General features: G+C 34.1%; 1 protein-coding gene across 7 annotated transcripts in view; it reads left to right on the top strand.

The window, feature by feature from the left end:
• LOC117781991 (protein FAM102B) overlaps positions 1–17,972 on the top strand; it is a 43,305-nt gene that overhangs the window by 1,915 nt on the left and 23,418 nt on the right. The window contains exon 2 of one of the 7 annotated variants that reach the window (XM_034618892.1): positions 16,086–16,128. The exons of the other annotated variants lie outside the window; for them this stretch is intronic. The gene's annotated coding sequence lies outside the window, so the exon portion shown is untranslated. The remainder of the gene's footprint in view (positions 1–16,085; positions 16,129–17,972) is intronic. 7 annotated transcript variants of the gene reach the window in all.

Raw genomic sequence — 17,972 nt, 5'->3', positions numbered from 1 at the left:
ATTCGCTCCTTATGCCTGGTTGAACTGCTAGCCCTGAGAATTGGACTGTGTGCCACACTAAACCCCCTAGACAGACTTTTAACATTACGAGCTTTGTACTTGCATCTGCATCTGTATCTGTATCTATATCTCTAGCTATAACTGTAGCTGCGACTGCAATTAGACAATTAAATTGCGCAAGCTGCCGGCCAGGCCCACAAATTGATCTCTTCCGGCAGTAACAACAAAGAGAACTAGACAAGGGGACAAAAGAAAGCAAAACAAAGGTTACTTTTGCCGTTAGATAAGAGTTCAACTCTCTTAAATGAAGCTAGAGGAGCAACTCATTTATTATTACTGTAGGTGATCCAAGTGAAAATTTCAATTTAATTGAATGCATCCTCATTATGGGCAACCATGCAACCTTCAACCCATTTAGCCCAAATCAAATCACGGACGTCGCTTTAACGTCATTGACGCTGATTTGATTACCGCCTGCACTTGGCAACATTTTCAAGTGGAAAAATTTAAATGAAAATAAATCAAGCAACAAATTGGATGCGTTATTTCAGGCTCAGTTGCGCAGCCTGCAGCTCAGTTTATTTGAAAAGGGTTTTTTTTTGCATTTTTTCCAAAGCTTTTTATTTCACATCTCCCAAAAAGTGAATTTGAGCATCAGCATTTCTGTGGATGAATCTAATGAAGTATAAAATGATAATGAGGCTTACATTCTGAATGTTTTATAACTAACCAATAAAAAATAATCCTTAAGCGGACGGTTCTATGTAAAGTACTGGTACAATAAGTATCAGCAGAATGTGAAGCTTTTTAATAAATAATACTGCTTTCTCAGATTAGTGTCAATTTCTGATTTTAGTGAAGTATAAATTTATAAGAGGGTTTTATTAGTAATGTTGAACTGATTTTAGAAATACTGCTGCAAAATCAGAACATTGTGTAGAATTTTATGAATAATCGACTGTAATTTTGATAATAAGGTTTAACTTCTGATTTTTTTGTACAGAATTTTAATAGATAATCTGGAGAATCCTTTCACAGATTAGTGTTAGTCTCTGATCTTAGATTTGATCTTTCTCACACAACATGTTATTAATCTCAATTTGAACAAACACTTTTCTTGCCAACATCATCATCATCATTATAATGATTAGCTGAGGCATTTACACACTTTTATCTGTAGACTGTTAGTTACGCACACTTGGGCCCAGTTTTCATCATCTTGGCATGAGAAAAGCGTTTCCGACTTCCGCATGAGTGTTACACATTTGTTGGCTTGGACAAGAGTCACTGGCATTTTCCTGTCAGCCAAGGGTGAGTGGAAGAAAGAAGAGGAGGAGAAAGAGGAGGACGAGGGACTGGGACTGGGCACAAACAACTTATTGATTTTACACTTGCTTGTCGATGTTAAAGCACAAATTAGTTTGTTTTTGGTCGCGTGCGCTGCACGCCTTCATGAATTTTTCTCGGAAACCAAACTGGAAAACTGTTGGCTTTCCATATGCTGAGGGAGGGCAGTTCGACATGGTTGGCTTGTTTCCCGTCATTTTGGCCAGGACAGGTGGTAAACATGTATTCTCATGGGCACGCGTCATGCGAGTGACCATTGTGTAAGGTCTAGAAAAATCAATTGTTTGCCTGCCTACTTTATTTTTTTGGGTCAAAAAAATTGCTGAAAAATGCGACTCAAAACATTCTTCAACTCCGTCAAGTCAGAGGGCGCTAACTTGAAATTATTTACATAGCACTACAAGGCGTGGGCTTGGCACTCTACACTTTCCACATTCTCCAGACACTACAGTCTCCATTCTCTCAATAAATCGTTTGCTTGGCAGCCGCCCTCACTTTTTTACTCTTTCCATCATCTTTTTCACCTTCCCATTTTCCTTTCCAACCCTCTTACGCTGGCTGCTTTTCATTCATAATTTCGTTTGCTGGCAACTTTTTGTTGTTTTTTATTTTTAGCTTCTTGCTGATTAAAAAAAAATGCGAGAGAACTTTGCTGATTCTTTATTCGTGGGCCGCTTTACGCTTGGCTGAAGTCCGTGTGGGGAGGGGTTCCGGCAAGCGGAACCTCCCTATTATGTAAATGTTGTCAGCCCTGCTTATGTTCTGTACTCTTTTCTTTTCTTTTTTCTCATTTTATTGATAAGGATTATTAATAGTTGAGAATCGAAGAAGCTTAATATATTTTTTCTTATTTATATGCATTATGTTACAGATTTGTTTTTTATTTTTAGAAATAGAAATGGATTATAAATTTTTTTTCTTAAGTCATAAGAAACTATAAAAAAATAAGAAATAACTAAGAAATATTTTTAAACATGTTATAAGAATTAATTGGCATACTGTATATTTACGACCATATCATTCACATTGTTATCGGGAGTTCCCTTTAAATAAATTGCACTCAATGAGTTTCGAAGTAAACTCCATATCTGGCATCGAAATTCTAAGAAGGAACTTCATTTTTACAATAATACGATAGGCCACGATAAGAGTACCTAGAAAATGTCATTAAGGGGGCAGAAAGACAAGTGAAAATAAAACAAATTAATAATAGCACAATATAACAATCTATTAACACTGTACACCATTAAATTTATTACAGTTCCTTGGTACAGATAAACAATAGATAACAGTTTCCGATGATAAGAATACGTTGGCTCGTACAATAAAGCGAATTTTTGTGAAATTTTTCCAACTGAAGAGGAAAAAGAAAGAAAGAAATGTATCAATGATAAGCCCCTTGAGTTGATAAGCCATCATACAGACAACCATAGATAAATGCTTCGGATTATACCATTTCGTAAATACAATAATTATAAATTTTCGACAAATTTGCCAACTGGACAGCAGAGTGATAGGCAGCTAGACCTGAGGAGTCCCAGAGATAAGCCCGTCCAGTAGATAAGTCATGCGTCCCAATAACGACCTTGAGTAATAAAAAATTAACAATGATATTTACTACAGTGTTATTTATGGACGACAGCAAAAATGTTTCGCATGCAAATTGACTTCAAGTTGCTAATGAAAACAGAAAAAGAAACAAAAAGCCGAACTTAATAAATGCGTCTTAAAGCCCTCAACTTAAATAGAGCAAAGGCGCTGAAAAAAAAAGTAAAAAACAGGTTTATCTGAGTGCACAAGCACCGAAAACGTACCGAAACGACAACAAAACATATGAATTTCAAATTTTAAACGGCAAATATATATAAATTAGTATGTTTGGCGTGTGTTTAAAAAGCCGCCAAAAACTTTATATATCAGTCCGTAATAAAATAATAGATTCCAAGTTTAGAATGGTTTTTCCGTTTTTTTTTTTTATTTCAACTAGACTTAATTGATTCGTTCAATATATTCAATGTCTTTACGATTTTAAAGAAGCTTCACCAGTTTATGACGTTATTATATGAATAATTATTTTAAATGAGTATAGTAAGCTTTGATGTTAAAAATGCTTTGAGATGAAAATATAATATTTTTAGAAGTATTAAATTTTTTTTAGCTTTTTATTTTAATTGTGATGCTAATATTTTAATTGGTTTTAAGATTAAGAATAGGAAATTCAACCCTAATAAAATTATTAAATTAAAAGTAGATTATTTTCTGATGTCGATAAAACAGCTGTAAAGACTCAAGACAGTTAATTTCAATTAGTTTATTACCAAAATAATAAATACTCTGTCAGTAAAAAGGTGTCTGGATTTACAGTTTTGTATATAGACAGCAGGTACAAACCTTATTTAGGTTATTGAATTTATATTTATTAACGGTTGCTTCTGTAAAATATCGCGGAAGAACTGAAGTGTTACTCACAATCTATTTCTAGGTTTCAATTTTAACAGGGCACTGCTAACAACATTGTCTTAACAGAATTTTGCGCTGGGAATGTGCAGAGGTCAAGGCGCTGTGTGTGTTGTTGAAATTAGATGCATACAACACACAAACACACACGCTGCGATGACAACATTGCGACGTCATTTAGAAGACGTCACTGGGTCGCAGACATAGTTCTTTGTTGTATGTATTTGTGTGTGCATATGTATGTTTGTTTGTCATTGTAGCTGTTTGGGGTTTGCCGTTAATGAGGCGACTGTCGCCCCAACAGCACTATAGGAAATTACAATACCAAAGCAGCTTCTGAGTCAGTTCGTCTGTGTGTGTGTTTACCTTAAGTCTTTTGCCGTTTTAAATGTGAGAGAATTCGTTGTTGTCTACTGTCTGTGTGTTCGTTTGGGCTCGGAAACAAGTTCCGCCTGCCTTTTGTTTTGCCTCCGTTTTGTGCGGTTTGTTGTGGCAAATGTTTAGCGGTTCTTTCTTGTTGTTGTTGTACTTAGTTGTGGCAGCTGTTGCTAGTTTGGAGGTTATTCTTCTATTGCCCAATATTTGTTTCTTGAAGCGTAAAAAGCAACTTAACATTACGTGATCTTAATTTAAATTACGCAAATGTTTCCTCTAATTTTTTTCAAGTTTGTTAATCCATCAGATAGATAGATCTTTAGATTTACATACATATCTTAATTTTTATATAGTTTTTTGGCAAATTTGATTAAAGACACTCTAGCAAACGTAAAACGTTGTCCAAAGTATCAAATCAAAACAATCTCCGAAAACTTAAAACCTACTCGACCACTTGACTCAAGCAGCTTTTTATATATATATATATTTTTGCTTACAGCAACTCAAAAGCACTGAACCGGTCAACAAGCCGCAAAGATATAAGACTTACAAAATAAATTCAGGGTCGAAAAGTGTGTCGAATTTAAAGATAATTTACATCTTCAACTGTTCCTTTTCAGGGAGGGGTTGCTTAAAGGGAGGCGAAGCAGCAGAGCTAGGGAGGATGGGCTCTAGGTGTATGTCGTGGAGATGTCATTTGATATTGCATTCTCTTAACTCGGTTCGTGTTGCTTTTTCACATCAAGCGGTTGTCAGTTGATGGAGTGACACAAAGGGGGTGGTTGGGCAGTGGACGACGGGACGTGTCATTAGAGTTTGTACAAATTTATAAGCTTAAATGTGTATTCGTATATATATTTATGTAATACCTTGGCTAAATAGAAAGGATTGTACGTGCTCATACACTTTTTTTTATTTATAATTAACAATTTAAAAATGCTCAGGTATTTCAGGGGTTTTTTAAAGCTTGTATATTTTCTTTGACTTTCTACTTACAAGCTAAACAGTTCTTGAGTGTTTTGTTTATCATATCATTTTCTTTTTTTTAAACACCAATATACTATTTTCTTCCTGGAGTGAGCAATAATTCCCTGCTTGCCTGCTTCCCTTACGGGATAAAGCAAAACAAAAATAAATTAAAATAATTGCAATAACTGATAATATATATTTTTAGCCCAATATTTTTATATTTTTAGGAAAAGTAATTTATGAGTTTCAATGGGGTTTTATTAATTTGCTTGGCTCGCTTTGCCTGAGGAAATTTCAGGCGTGGAAGTAAACTTGTAATGCTAAGGCCACATAATTATTAAACACCCCTCGCCAGATGCAACTCAAGGACGTTGCGTTGCATCTTCTGTACATAAGTATACACAGTATGTTGTATAAGTATGCGCACGTCGTTGCTCATTGTTTTTCCAAGTATTTGTTGTTTGGTTGGGGATTTTGCGCTGCTCTCGTGTCTTTTAATTAGGTTCTGCCACTGACTGCCACATTGAGTGGGGCATTTGAGTCTCATTGGGGCGTGACAGAGAGTTGTTAGCTGTGCTTAACGACTCGAGTGAATGCTGATTTGGAATCAGCGCAAGAATAATGACTTTTTCGCGTTCGAATTGTAAAAATAGTAATGAAATAATGGCAGGAATATCAATATTAATTAGCTTTTTAAAGAATTTTGAATAGAATTTTCGGTTTTATATTTTATTGTCACTTTGTTCACATTATCGTAGTGATAATGAATCAACGATATAAGCTGCCAATCAACTCGTTGTGGCTTTTCTCTAGATGCTCAAAGTTCCATCTATTCTGGTCACAAATTTACTACGCTTAAAACCTGTTGTGGTTCTAGCCAATAGATTGAGTGACCAAGCGAAAGATATCGTCGGACTGGCTTGTCTTCAGCCCCTCCGGCTTGAGGCTACTGTAATTCAATCACTTTTCACGCTGGTTCGTAACACTCGGTCTCAAGTGTCCACAACTTGTTTGAAAACCAAGCGTCCAACATTCACTCGTGAGGACTAAAGCTATAGTTGCTCGACCGCAATTTAAACACATTTGGACTTTGATAAGTTACTAAATATAAGTACATTTAAAGCTGGGGAACTCATAGTTGGATCTTCGAGGGCATTGGCCAAAGAGTTATTATTAATTTTCTTCAGTCGTGTTTAAGGTTAAAGCCCTTTTTGGTCCAGTACACAAAGAAAACTTCATTTTGGGAGCTTAAAAATTTCGCTTTCAGTGGCGTGTCAAGTTAGTTTTCATGCCAGTCGCGTCGCGGCCCCAAGAAATTTGCCAAAATTAGACCAACCATAAAAAGTGTTTGTCTCTCTTTTTTTTACCCAAAGTTGTGCAAGTTTTTGCCTGATATTTCAGTGACAATTTGGGTTATATATCGAAATGGTTTAGTCACGAAAATTGTGTTTTTGAATGTACCTATTATTATTTTTATTTTTTTTGTAAATGACAGTGACTGAAAGTAACAGCAGATGGTATCAACACTTTTTTGTCGATGGTCTAAAGTTTAATAACTATCATTAACAATCAATTGTAGTGGATTTCGTGATAATTTTTTTATATACTTCACCGACAAACACAATACGCCCTTGAAACAACTCTAACGAATTTACAAATATTATTAGCTCCAAATAAAATTTCAGGAAAAAATTACCCCAAAATCAAAGTACAATAACAACAACGGAAGCCCGAACAATGACTGTATTTGAATCCAGTTTGAGAAATCCAAGTCAGGGCCAAGGTTTCCATTTGGTATGCATACCACATCGACGACCAACGACATTCTTTAATCAATTTTTGAAAAGTCTACAAAATTTTAAAATGCTGGGCAAATGCAGCAGAGCAGCTAGGGGAAATATCCACAGCTGTGACACTTAAGTTTCCACCGCAGCGAGAATATGATGGAAGAGTGAGCGGTGGGGGAAAAACCCACAACTGGCTGTTAACCTCCAGCTGTGGTTGCAGCGTAATGCACTCACCTTCGACTCTCCGGATCCAGCAGCAGCTTCTCAATGCCGTTGTGTGCTCCAACAGCAGACAACTGTTCAGCCCAGTATCCAAGGGGTACACAGGCTATTGGGTTTGTGACAATGTCAATGTCAGTCCGTACTTTTGATCAAATGGAGCTAGAGCAACCGAATTTGGTGATAACGCTTTTTCAAAAATTGAAGAAAATCATCGGATGAAATCAACCAAATAATTTTTTCTTATTTTTATTCATAACATTTTCATTATTTTTTGTTTCCTCTTTTTTTAACCTATTATGTTTTTTATTTTTGTTTTATTAACGGTAATTGAAATGAACGGCTGCAATGATATGAATACTGGGCATACGAGGGTATCGAGAGTAGCGTTTTTACTTGTTTCAGTTGCAATTGCGCCCCAGTTTCAACAACTGCCCGCAGCTTCCTCCCAAGCCAGACCATTTCGAATTCAATTGTCCGTTGTGGGAATGTCGCCCAAAACTAAAAACAAAAAACTAGACTAGTCGTTGCCATTGGCGAATTTTCAAATTAAAGCGCTTCCGCATTTTACCCGTCCGGCGGATCCAAAATAAATAATAAATAAAAAACGGGGGCACTTGTCGTCTCGCATTGACACCACCGAGAGACGGATACGTAGGGGCATAAAGCTTATTTTCAAAGCCGGAAAACATTAGCTGATGAGCCGCGTCAGCCCGCTCTCTGTGCTATGTGTGCTAAGCAAACAAGGTAAAAGCCAGGCGAAGGAAAGAAAAATACCAAATACCCACAGACAGAATTATTATAAAATATGATCTAAAATGAATTTAGACAAGTATTATGAAAGGAGTACATATTAAAATACAAAAGAAGTCTTGGAAATCTATCTTAAAATAACTATCCAGCTTTTTCTACTAAGGTCACAAATTTTGCATAGTTTAGAAGTTGGGGGTGACAATATGGTCTCCTAATTTATACTAGACAGTTGATTGCAACAATTTGGCGTGGGTTTATTATTTATTAATGCAGCTTTGTTCATACTTGTCTTGGCAATTATTTGCAGCCCTGCCCAGAATACAATCAAGCTGAATAAATGAAGCTACCCACACTCACTCGTCGTGGGGGTGCGAATAAATAATACGAAGTGGTTGAAATGACTGAAACTGATTTTATTATGTATGACAAAAGTGTTATGAATTTGGAATGAGTTAAAAGTTAGCTGGAAAATTATTCTTTGACAGTGCGAAAATTGTTTAATTATATGCTGATTACGAATAAAGCTTAATTTTTGTACATTAGTAGAAATAAATAGAATACTATTTGTTTTCATATAAATTTGAATTAATAATTTGAATACTCTGAAATATACAAATTTTTTTTAGTTTACAATCTGAGCGAATATCCATTTCTTGACTAAAAGCTATTATTCTTGGCGATGGCCTCGTAATAACCAAAGCAAAAACCACGAAGTGAAGTCGAAAGTAAGCTCTGTAAGCCATTTACCTCTTTCTCTCATCTATCTCTATATCTCCCTCTCTTTCAAAATGCGAGTAAATAAAACAAAATGTTAAAATGGTCGAGTTGTTTAACTGGACACGCGCCACTTGATAAACAACGCCCCAAAAACACATAATAACAACAAACAAGCAATGAGTAAACAAATTAATCAAACCGCTGTGGCAAACAAGTTAGCGACAAACTTTTAGCACAAATATTAACAAACAACAACGAGCAAACTTAACTCAAATACAGCAATTTGACGAAAATGGCAGAACTTTTAACAAAATTACAGAAATAAACGCTAAAATGGAATGGCCAAAAGCGAAAGGAACAGAAATATGCGAAGTTCCCCTACACGTGTTGGGTACAATGGTGCCTCCCTTGAGTGGTGGGGCAGGTGCCAGGCGCCCAAGTCTAGGTGAAGTGTTGAGCGAATCAAATTACGCATTTCACATATTTGTTTATAATTAGTTATGTTGTCAGTTATGGTAGCAAAAGTTTTGATCAGAACAGCGCTGCACTAAGCAGACAGTCAGTTAAATTTATGAGGTGCTACATCAACTTTTAGACAGCTCGGAGAAGATATGAGAAGTGCTATAAATAATAAAGAGTGAACTAAAAAATTCAAGTGAATTTTATACAATTTTGGATTTTTATTAACAATTTAAGCACGATTATAGTTGCATTATTTAACATAAATATGCGTTATTTAAAGAAACCCTATAATCAAGTGGGCCGGTTTGACATATTCCAATTTACATTCAAATAGTACAAGTATTTACATTATTAATTTCTCGCAAATCACCTCGTCAGTCAGCAATTCAAAGTGACAGCAATTTAATATGCTAAACAACCTGTCAGCCCAATTCAAAATAGTACACTTTCATGGCTACATTCTATGGAAATATTATCAGAGCGCCTCTCAGTCTCTTCAAATGCTATCTAATGGCTTTCGTAATGAAGCTTTAATTATTTGTCTTAATTAAAAAATTTTGTACAAGGGACATTTTTGAGTCAATAAGCACAGCTTAATCAATATTAGATAGACATTGTCTGATTTTATAAAGTAATTTAAAAAATGTAGTTAGATTATAGATTAATAATAATTGAGCAACTTTTTGTATTACAGATGGATTTCCAGTTGTTTGAAATAAGCCTAATACTCGTAAATGAATAACAAACTAAGCTACTGTATAAATAGTAATATGAATAATATTATCACAATTAACTAAATCATAATGCGCTAATATATTTTCATAATCTTTATGTTCTAAAAACAGCTTACAGTCGAATAAGATCTTTCTGATCTCAACTTTATTTTCTCTCACTCGCTCTAAATGAGAATTAAATATAGCACATATTGCCATATCTTAATGCACTTTTGGTTGACTTCCGTGTGTAGCTCACATACCAATCCAAATTCCAAAGCATTTAATTGTTATTGGCTTTAAGCACACAGCTTCACACATATACACAACCCACACATTCGCAGTGCAGGCCTACTCATGTGTATGTATAAAGTAAGAGAAAGAAAGCGCATCTTTGTCATTAATTTAATTTCGAACTTTGTCGTGTCGCTTATGTATTTTGAAATTTATGATGATGCCAGTTTCTAAATTTACACGTCTTTGAGTTCGTTTCGTTTGGTTTTTTAAGGATTTTAGACGATTTTTCCTCCATGTTCGTTAATCACGTGCCAGATAAGTAAAGTCTGTCAATGTTGTGATGTGTGTGGGTTTCATTTTCATTGGCGAAATCTGAAGACAGAACAAGTTTCTCTGTCAGTATCTGCTTCTTTAAGTGAAAATTGTAGAAAGTTGAAGTACAAAACTTGAAACAATTGTCAGCCAACTTGGCAAAAATGGCAATTAATTTGTGAAGATTAAAAACTGACAAGACAATTTAATTTCAAGCTAATGAAAGCGTCAAATAGCTCATCGGGGCGGAGTGTCTACGAAATCATCACTTTAAGTTTGTCTAAACACGTCATTGCCGTGTGAATCCAAAAATGTATAAAGCAACAATTATAAATGTTGACACTTGCAACATTTTATACTTTTAATATTTATAGGAAATTTTATATATTTTTTTTTCTTCTTTGTAAATGACAACTAAACCAATTATCATCGCCCAGCTCTGATTGTTGTTATTTATTGTTCAATTCACACAATACTCTTTCCTTATCATTATTATTTTTATTATTATTTTTATTGTTGTATTATTTGCCCTAATACATTTTGAAATTCTTTTTGTTGTCGTCCGTCTTTTGTTCGGCCTATTTGGTGTCAGTTGTCGATTTCTGGCACCGATTTGGTATGAACATATTTAAAAATCGCCTCCCCCTGCCTCATAAAATGTTATCGCAAATATTTGCTGAGCTAATGATAATATGATTTGGTCATTCTACACTTATTTCTTGCAATTTGTGCAAAATGTTTTACTACAGCGCGTTGAACCAGCAGATTGTGCAATTTTTTACCCAACAGCGAAATTGGGTTTCGAGTTCACAAGCCGATCATAAATAGGAAAACTTTTAATGCAATATAGATAAACAGTAGTTTCTTAATAATTTAGCTACTCTTTAAGTAAAGCTTAAATTTAAACAACATTTTACTGGATTGTAAACGGTGAAATGATTTCTGCTGCCTATTCAACACATTTTAAATTTATTCATTTTTCATTTGTGAGTAAATCAATGTAGAATTTTATTGGGAAATATTTTTTTTTTATTTTTTTTGCACAAAATCATAATGCAAGTTCATACATAATTATTTGATAAGATTACCCTTATCAAATACAGTGCGATTATATTTATTTCATGTATGCAATTGCTTGCATGAGATACTTTTAAGCTGAAACAGCTCTTATCAGACATTAAAGCTGTCTAACCCCCAATAATAATATAAATGATTTCTTTATGCTTAAGAGTCTGAGATCATAAGATCTCAAACCAGCTGCCTACAAACGGATGTTTATTCGGCGTAAATAAAATTAAAAATCAATGTTTAATGTTCGCGAATTCGAAGAATTTGCAGTGCACCCTTAACCTTTTTCAACGATCGATTCGAGTGTTACGTATGTGTACAGTTGCAAATAAATATTTATTTTTTGCATGTTAAGTTCATATAGACGAGTATGTATTTAGTTTTCGAGCACAAAATTAGCCCGGCCGACTGTTAACTTCATAAGCAAAGTTCAATAACTTGGCAAACTGAGGATCCACAACTTCCGCGAGCTCTCAAGTGCCCATTAAGTCAGTTCAATTTCGACTGCTCCTCAGCTCAATTATCTTTTTGTATATTTTGTTTCTGTTTTTTCGTGTTTTTCTTCTTTTTTTTTTGAGTGCGTTGTAAGCGCGTTAAAGTATTCCGGACTTATGTGCATCAATCATGCCCATGTCCATGTCCACTTGTAGACATTTTGAGTACTAACTTCAGTCGATCTTCTTCTGTGCCCAACTAATGCCGTGACCATGGACTATGTAAGAGACTCATTATCTGCCATTATCAAGGTGTTTACATTACGTCTTTATTTTGTTTCATGTTATAATTTATCTCTTATTTTTCAAGTGCAAGTCGACGTATGCGTCATAAATACAAATTATTTCATGACTTAAGTGTTTAACTTTATTTCTTTATCAGTTGTATTTATAAATAGACACAGTCTAATGCCTCATGTTCATTCTGAAACTATTTATCATATATTTTTGTTAGAACTTACTTGGCTATATTAATTAAATATATTATTATAGTCTTCATTCTGCGTTCAATAATGATAATTACTTATAATTGAAGTCCAATTCAATTTAATTTTGTTCAAGTACAAATTAGCTAAGAACTTTATTGATTAAATCAGCTGTAGTTTTTTCCATTTCTAAATATTTATAACCATTAAAATGTGTTTTTCATTTGCATTGTACTCCTTATTTATTTATATCAGCTTATTTGAACAATTTCCGAAATTTGAATTAAATAAACACATTTATCACAGGGAATTACAAAATGATTGCATTTTTAAAATGAGAAAACTCAAATCATTACCAAGCGTTACTTTCGAGCGCAAAACAAATACAAATGTGATTACGAGTATTACAAAATTGTTATATTTGACTGCTGTGGAGTTGCCTCAAGGGATTTTGTCTAATTACTGGGCGTTAAGCTAACGAAAAACAATACACAAAGATTATGAAAAAAGTGCTGGCGAACTATTCACATCATCTGTGTCGCTTGATTTATGGGAATCTTGACATACTTATTTTTTTTACTATTGTCTGAAATTCGCCCACACACACACACACACACAGAAGTCCAATCAAAATCGTTTTAGTCGCATCAATTGATATAAAAAAATTTGCAGCTGCTTTATTAACTTCAATTACGCAAGTTGTACGGACAAAAAAAAAAACTATTGCGAAATGCAGCAATTGATTGACATGAACACATCAGGTTGAAACTGGTTATATCATATAGGGGAAATATGTGTCAAGTGAGGTGGCTCCAAGTCTCTAAGCCTTCAACAAGTGCCGGCTAGTCTGCAATGTCTGTCGCGCCAGTTGCAATTTGCCTGGACACGAGCCGAGATTAAGCATACGCCATGTGTACCGCTTGTTGCCGCCTCACTACAACCCTGTTCTTATGTCATTGAACAACAATTTCCCCACAGTCAACACCGCCTGTGGCTGCCTCGTGTCGCAATTAGAATTTATCGCATTTTGTGACGCGTTGCCAAGCCGATTGAGAGTAACAAACATGATTCGGTTTGCACAGTTCAGTTAGTTGTATGTGTATATGTTTTGCATAAACCTGGGATTCTATATACTATATACCAAGTGCACGAGTATATGTGCTTTAGCATTACGCTCGTTTGTTTTTTATATTCATTTATATTTATATTTATTTAAAAATAAAAAATTTTTGAAAGTATTATAGGGGACAAATGAGATATTTAAAGATTCTGTGAAGAATTAAAAAAATATTTAACAAAATCTTGAAAGTTTGTGTACTCGTATATTTATTGCTTGTATAATAAAATCATATTTCATGCAAATTTAAACAGTTTGATTTTGTGTACAGGGTATTTTCTAGTTGAACCCTTTCATATTTTAATTTTTTCGTGATACGAAATCATTGCTTATTACAGTTGAGGTTTTGTTTGTTGTTTTATATTCAGTTTTTATTGTTTACACAATTGTTTTTGATCATATTGTAATTGCACTTGAAACCAGACGAATCGCGAACAGTATTATATGTTTAAATCATATATTTAAAACATTAAATTTATAATTAAGAATTGTTAAGAATTTAAACTGATTGTGTAGTACCTCAATTTGTTTAACTTTTATTTTTCAGAGAAAAATGAAAAAGAAATTAAATGTGCACAAAACAAATTCCATTCATTTCAGAATAATTAATGGCATCATTAATGCAACCACAATGATAATTAATAATTTAGCTTTAATTTGTTTAAATATTGCAAAACAAACAAAGCGAAGAACAATACAAACGCCATTTGCTTTAATGCAAATTCAATTCAATTTAATTATTTTCTGTTTGGCTCAAATGAGCTTTGCCAAATACATAAAGTGCTTGGCAATAAAAGCAGAATTCAATACTGCAAAATGAAACGAAGAAAAAACAAAATTCGACATATTTCAGGCAGGCTCACATGTGCGCAATCGGATCAAGTCATTGAACGTCAGTGCAAATGACTTCATCATCGATGTGGCCAGCGGAAACTGACGTCTGACTATTTGTATCTGTTACGCTGATACTCAAACACATGGATATACTTTTTTTTATCTCTTAATCTCTATAGGAATGCATTTTGTATCAGATTTCAAAAGGGTCTTAATTGTTTTTTTTTAATATAATACATTAAATGAGTATTCATAAAAAGATAGTCTAAGGTATTCAGATTTTTTTCAAAAACAAAATTTAATATCGGCTCTTATGAATTCAAGAGCTGTCGCAGAACTAGTCTATGTACTTTAATCAAGACCCATCTTAAAGGTCTTTTTTCAAATATTTATACATATTTTTATTTAAAAAAAAAAGATATTTGCAAACTTGATATACCTAATCCCAGTCCACTTTAATAAGTTGAGATTAATAAAAGGAAAAGTATAAAAACTGCACGCACAGTGCGCAAAATTCGCGTGATGATACCATATTTCAATTTAATTTCTCCCTCTGTTGCTTTGACTGGGGAGTTACTTTTGTTTTAATTAGATACATATGTATATTTAATTATTTCTTAGTGTCTTAAATGGCACGATGGGAGTAACTACACGCGTATTCACATGTACGATATTTAATTGGTTTTGGCTTTGAATTTTCATTGGCAAAACCTACCTAAAAATAATACATTTACTAAGTAAAACTCATCTGCTTGCATATATAGAAATTTATGTATGCGAATTAGCCTGATTTTTGTGTGTGGAGCCTATTGCTTTGTTTATAAGACATTTGCTTCTCCTTTTTCTCTACTAATTATCGTGTGTGATGAGTTAATTTCGTGCTTTCTTTGCGTGATATCACACATTTGCTAGTCAGCAGATTTTATTTAATATGCTGCGTATTTTATTTGTCTAGACAAGAACTCTTATTTTAATGATTTGTTTTTGCGGGCAACGCTGTAATTTATAAAGTTACCCTAGGAGATGGCGAGGAGCAATAAAACCACAATTGACTTAACCTCATAACCTCGTGGAACTCATTACATGGTTTTAATAATTTTTTTACCTCAGATTCGATATGTATTTGTCAACACTTATTTTTTTTTTTTTTTTTTATAAATAACCACTTCGTATATAAAATTTTGTTTCATAATATTATTTATTTTTTCAATTTTCTAAAATGAAATTCGTTTTTAACACATGATCGATGAACCCTTTGGGGGCTCGTTCATACGTGAATTCATGCTGGTCGTCCCACTGTCTGCATTTGTTTCAACTTATAAGTCGCAGTTACACTTGCAGTCGCATTTACAGTGACAGTCACAGGCGCGCAGTCATTGCTCATATTACAATTCACCTTTTTGCAACACGTTGCGAGCGACAACAAAGACGATTCCGAGTACAATTTATGAGCACACGATGCAAAATACATTACCGCAACTGCCACTGTAAGTTGCTTCGTTGTTGAACGTGAGCAAAACAAATACATATATTTACACATTTGCTATAATGATATTACATACCTACCATCTTTATATACATATATGTATATGTATGTCTCTGCCCCTGCCCGTGGCACTTGAATGATTTGTAGGTTGAAATCGACTCGCTGGGGAATAAATTGCGGTCTCAGGTTTTCAGGCACTTAGCACGACTCAATTAAAGTCGACTTAAGTACAAAAATAAATCCCCCTTCTGCGATTTAATCTTTAATTTGTCAAAATTCACAAATTAATTATTAATATTTCTTCTCTTTACAGGTAAGAAGCGTAAATGCAATTATTCTACTGTATAAGCCCCCATGTAAGTGATACGTTCAAATTTCATCATTTGCAGGCGTCCGTTTAGCAACTAGTTTAAATGCGTCTGTCTCTCTCTCTCTCTCTCTCTTGCTCTCTTTTTCTGCCCGTGTCTCTTTAACGCTTACTTCCTCTCGACCCAAGGTCGTTCAAGGCCTTTTGGGGCCTTTGTTTGCTGTTTGATTGTGTGCCGTTTTTTCTTTATCGCCACACGCCGTTCGTCGCTCTGCATAACAACTGCAAGCATGCTACACATTTGCATTGGCTACTGCCTAATGGCTTATAGACCTTTACATTCCCTGTACTAAAACAATCGAAACATATGTTCATTTGTGGTTGCTTCCATTTATTTACATTAATGTTAACGTTTCATAAATCATATACAATTTCTTGGAAACTACTTTGCGGTTGTAAACTTTTTTAGATCCCATCTATATTTATAGTACTTGCAAGAGTTGAGAAGGTATATTAAATGTGTGGTGAATTTTCTATGTACAGACCCATGACTTTATTATAAGTTTATAAAAAAGGATTTAGATACTTTAATTAAATATATCTTGAAAATATGAAACCATATTGTTATAGATAATATATTTAAGAACGGTTTACTATTAATGTTTTTAAAATACGTGTAAAGAAATATAAAATCAACTTCAAGCACTAGAGAAACAGTGGGAATGGGTATAATATTTAAAGAAAAAAAAAAACTATAAATCGCAACTCGACTTGGACATAATTACGCATTATTGCGAGGGTATTTCATCGTCAGCTCCGCAAAGATATGTCTGCTCTTTTCCATTATTTTTATCTAGTTTCACCATAACTCACTACGTTTAACTAATTGGTTTTTAAGTGCAAACCTTGGTACAAATTTAATTTAGATATTGTCACCGCAAGTACATATTTGCTGTTAAACATTTTATTGTGTTATTGATTTGTCTGAGTCATAAATGAGTTTATGATAGCAACTATGAATATTGATTAGATTTGGAAGAACGTAGCATACCAGACATAAAACACGGCTATTTATTGCCATTTTAAAACTTTGATGAATCACATTTCAATTATAATCAAAATCATTATAGAATGCTGCAGCCACTGTATAAACTATCTGCCACAATCACAGCAAAAGCTAGTTATATGTTTCACATAAGTGGTTTGCTTAACAATCTTTTCAATTAAATACTTGTTAGCTTGGTGCGTGGTTAAATTAATTAAATGAAGATTATAACTGAATTCGATGACATTATCTAGATACGCTTCTTGGGAACATTTTCACGCATATACATATACGAATTTTCATTTCTTTTTGGTTGCATCATAACTTAGAGTTTTCAACAAAATGTGTACTTTTCATGTGGAATTCCCCAGCGCGGATTTTCCAAGCCAGCGCGAAAAATGTGTATACATATTGCAATTATTTATGTGAATTTTTTTTATACGTATTCCTGGTATTACACGACGAGTTTTGCAATGATTCAGTCGGGCGCCGTAAATGTCAGAAATTCTTACTCTTGGCATGCGGAAACAAGTCGGGCCAACGCTTCGTATGCGTAATTTATTTGGGTCAGCATGCAAATAGATCACCCACAGCGACAACCAGTGGGATAGAAACAGCAGACTTCTGCCCCCAAGTGCTGGCTAAATTGTTGCTGAGTTTTAAGTTTTCAGCGGATTTTCAAATTGAAATTTATGCACATTCCATGGCCGCAAAACAACAGCCAGCTGTGCAATGAGAGACTGCGCAAACAAATCTCTCAACTAATAACAAATTAATATTTGTATATCTCAAAAAACAATTGCCAAAAAATATTTCAATGACTGCTGTGCGAGTAGTTAATTAACAGA

Source organism: Drosophila innubila, assembly GCF_004354385.1.
Source record: "Drosophila innubila isolate TH190305 chromosome 2L unlocalized genomic scaffold, UK_Dinn_1.0 4_B_2L, whole genome shotgun sequence".
Taxonomy (NCBI): domain Eukaryota; kingdom Metazoa; phylum Arthropoda; class Insecta; order Diptera; family Drosophilidae; genus Drosophila; species Drosophila innubila.
This window is presented reverse-complemented; position numbering and strand designations above follow the sequence as displayed.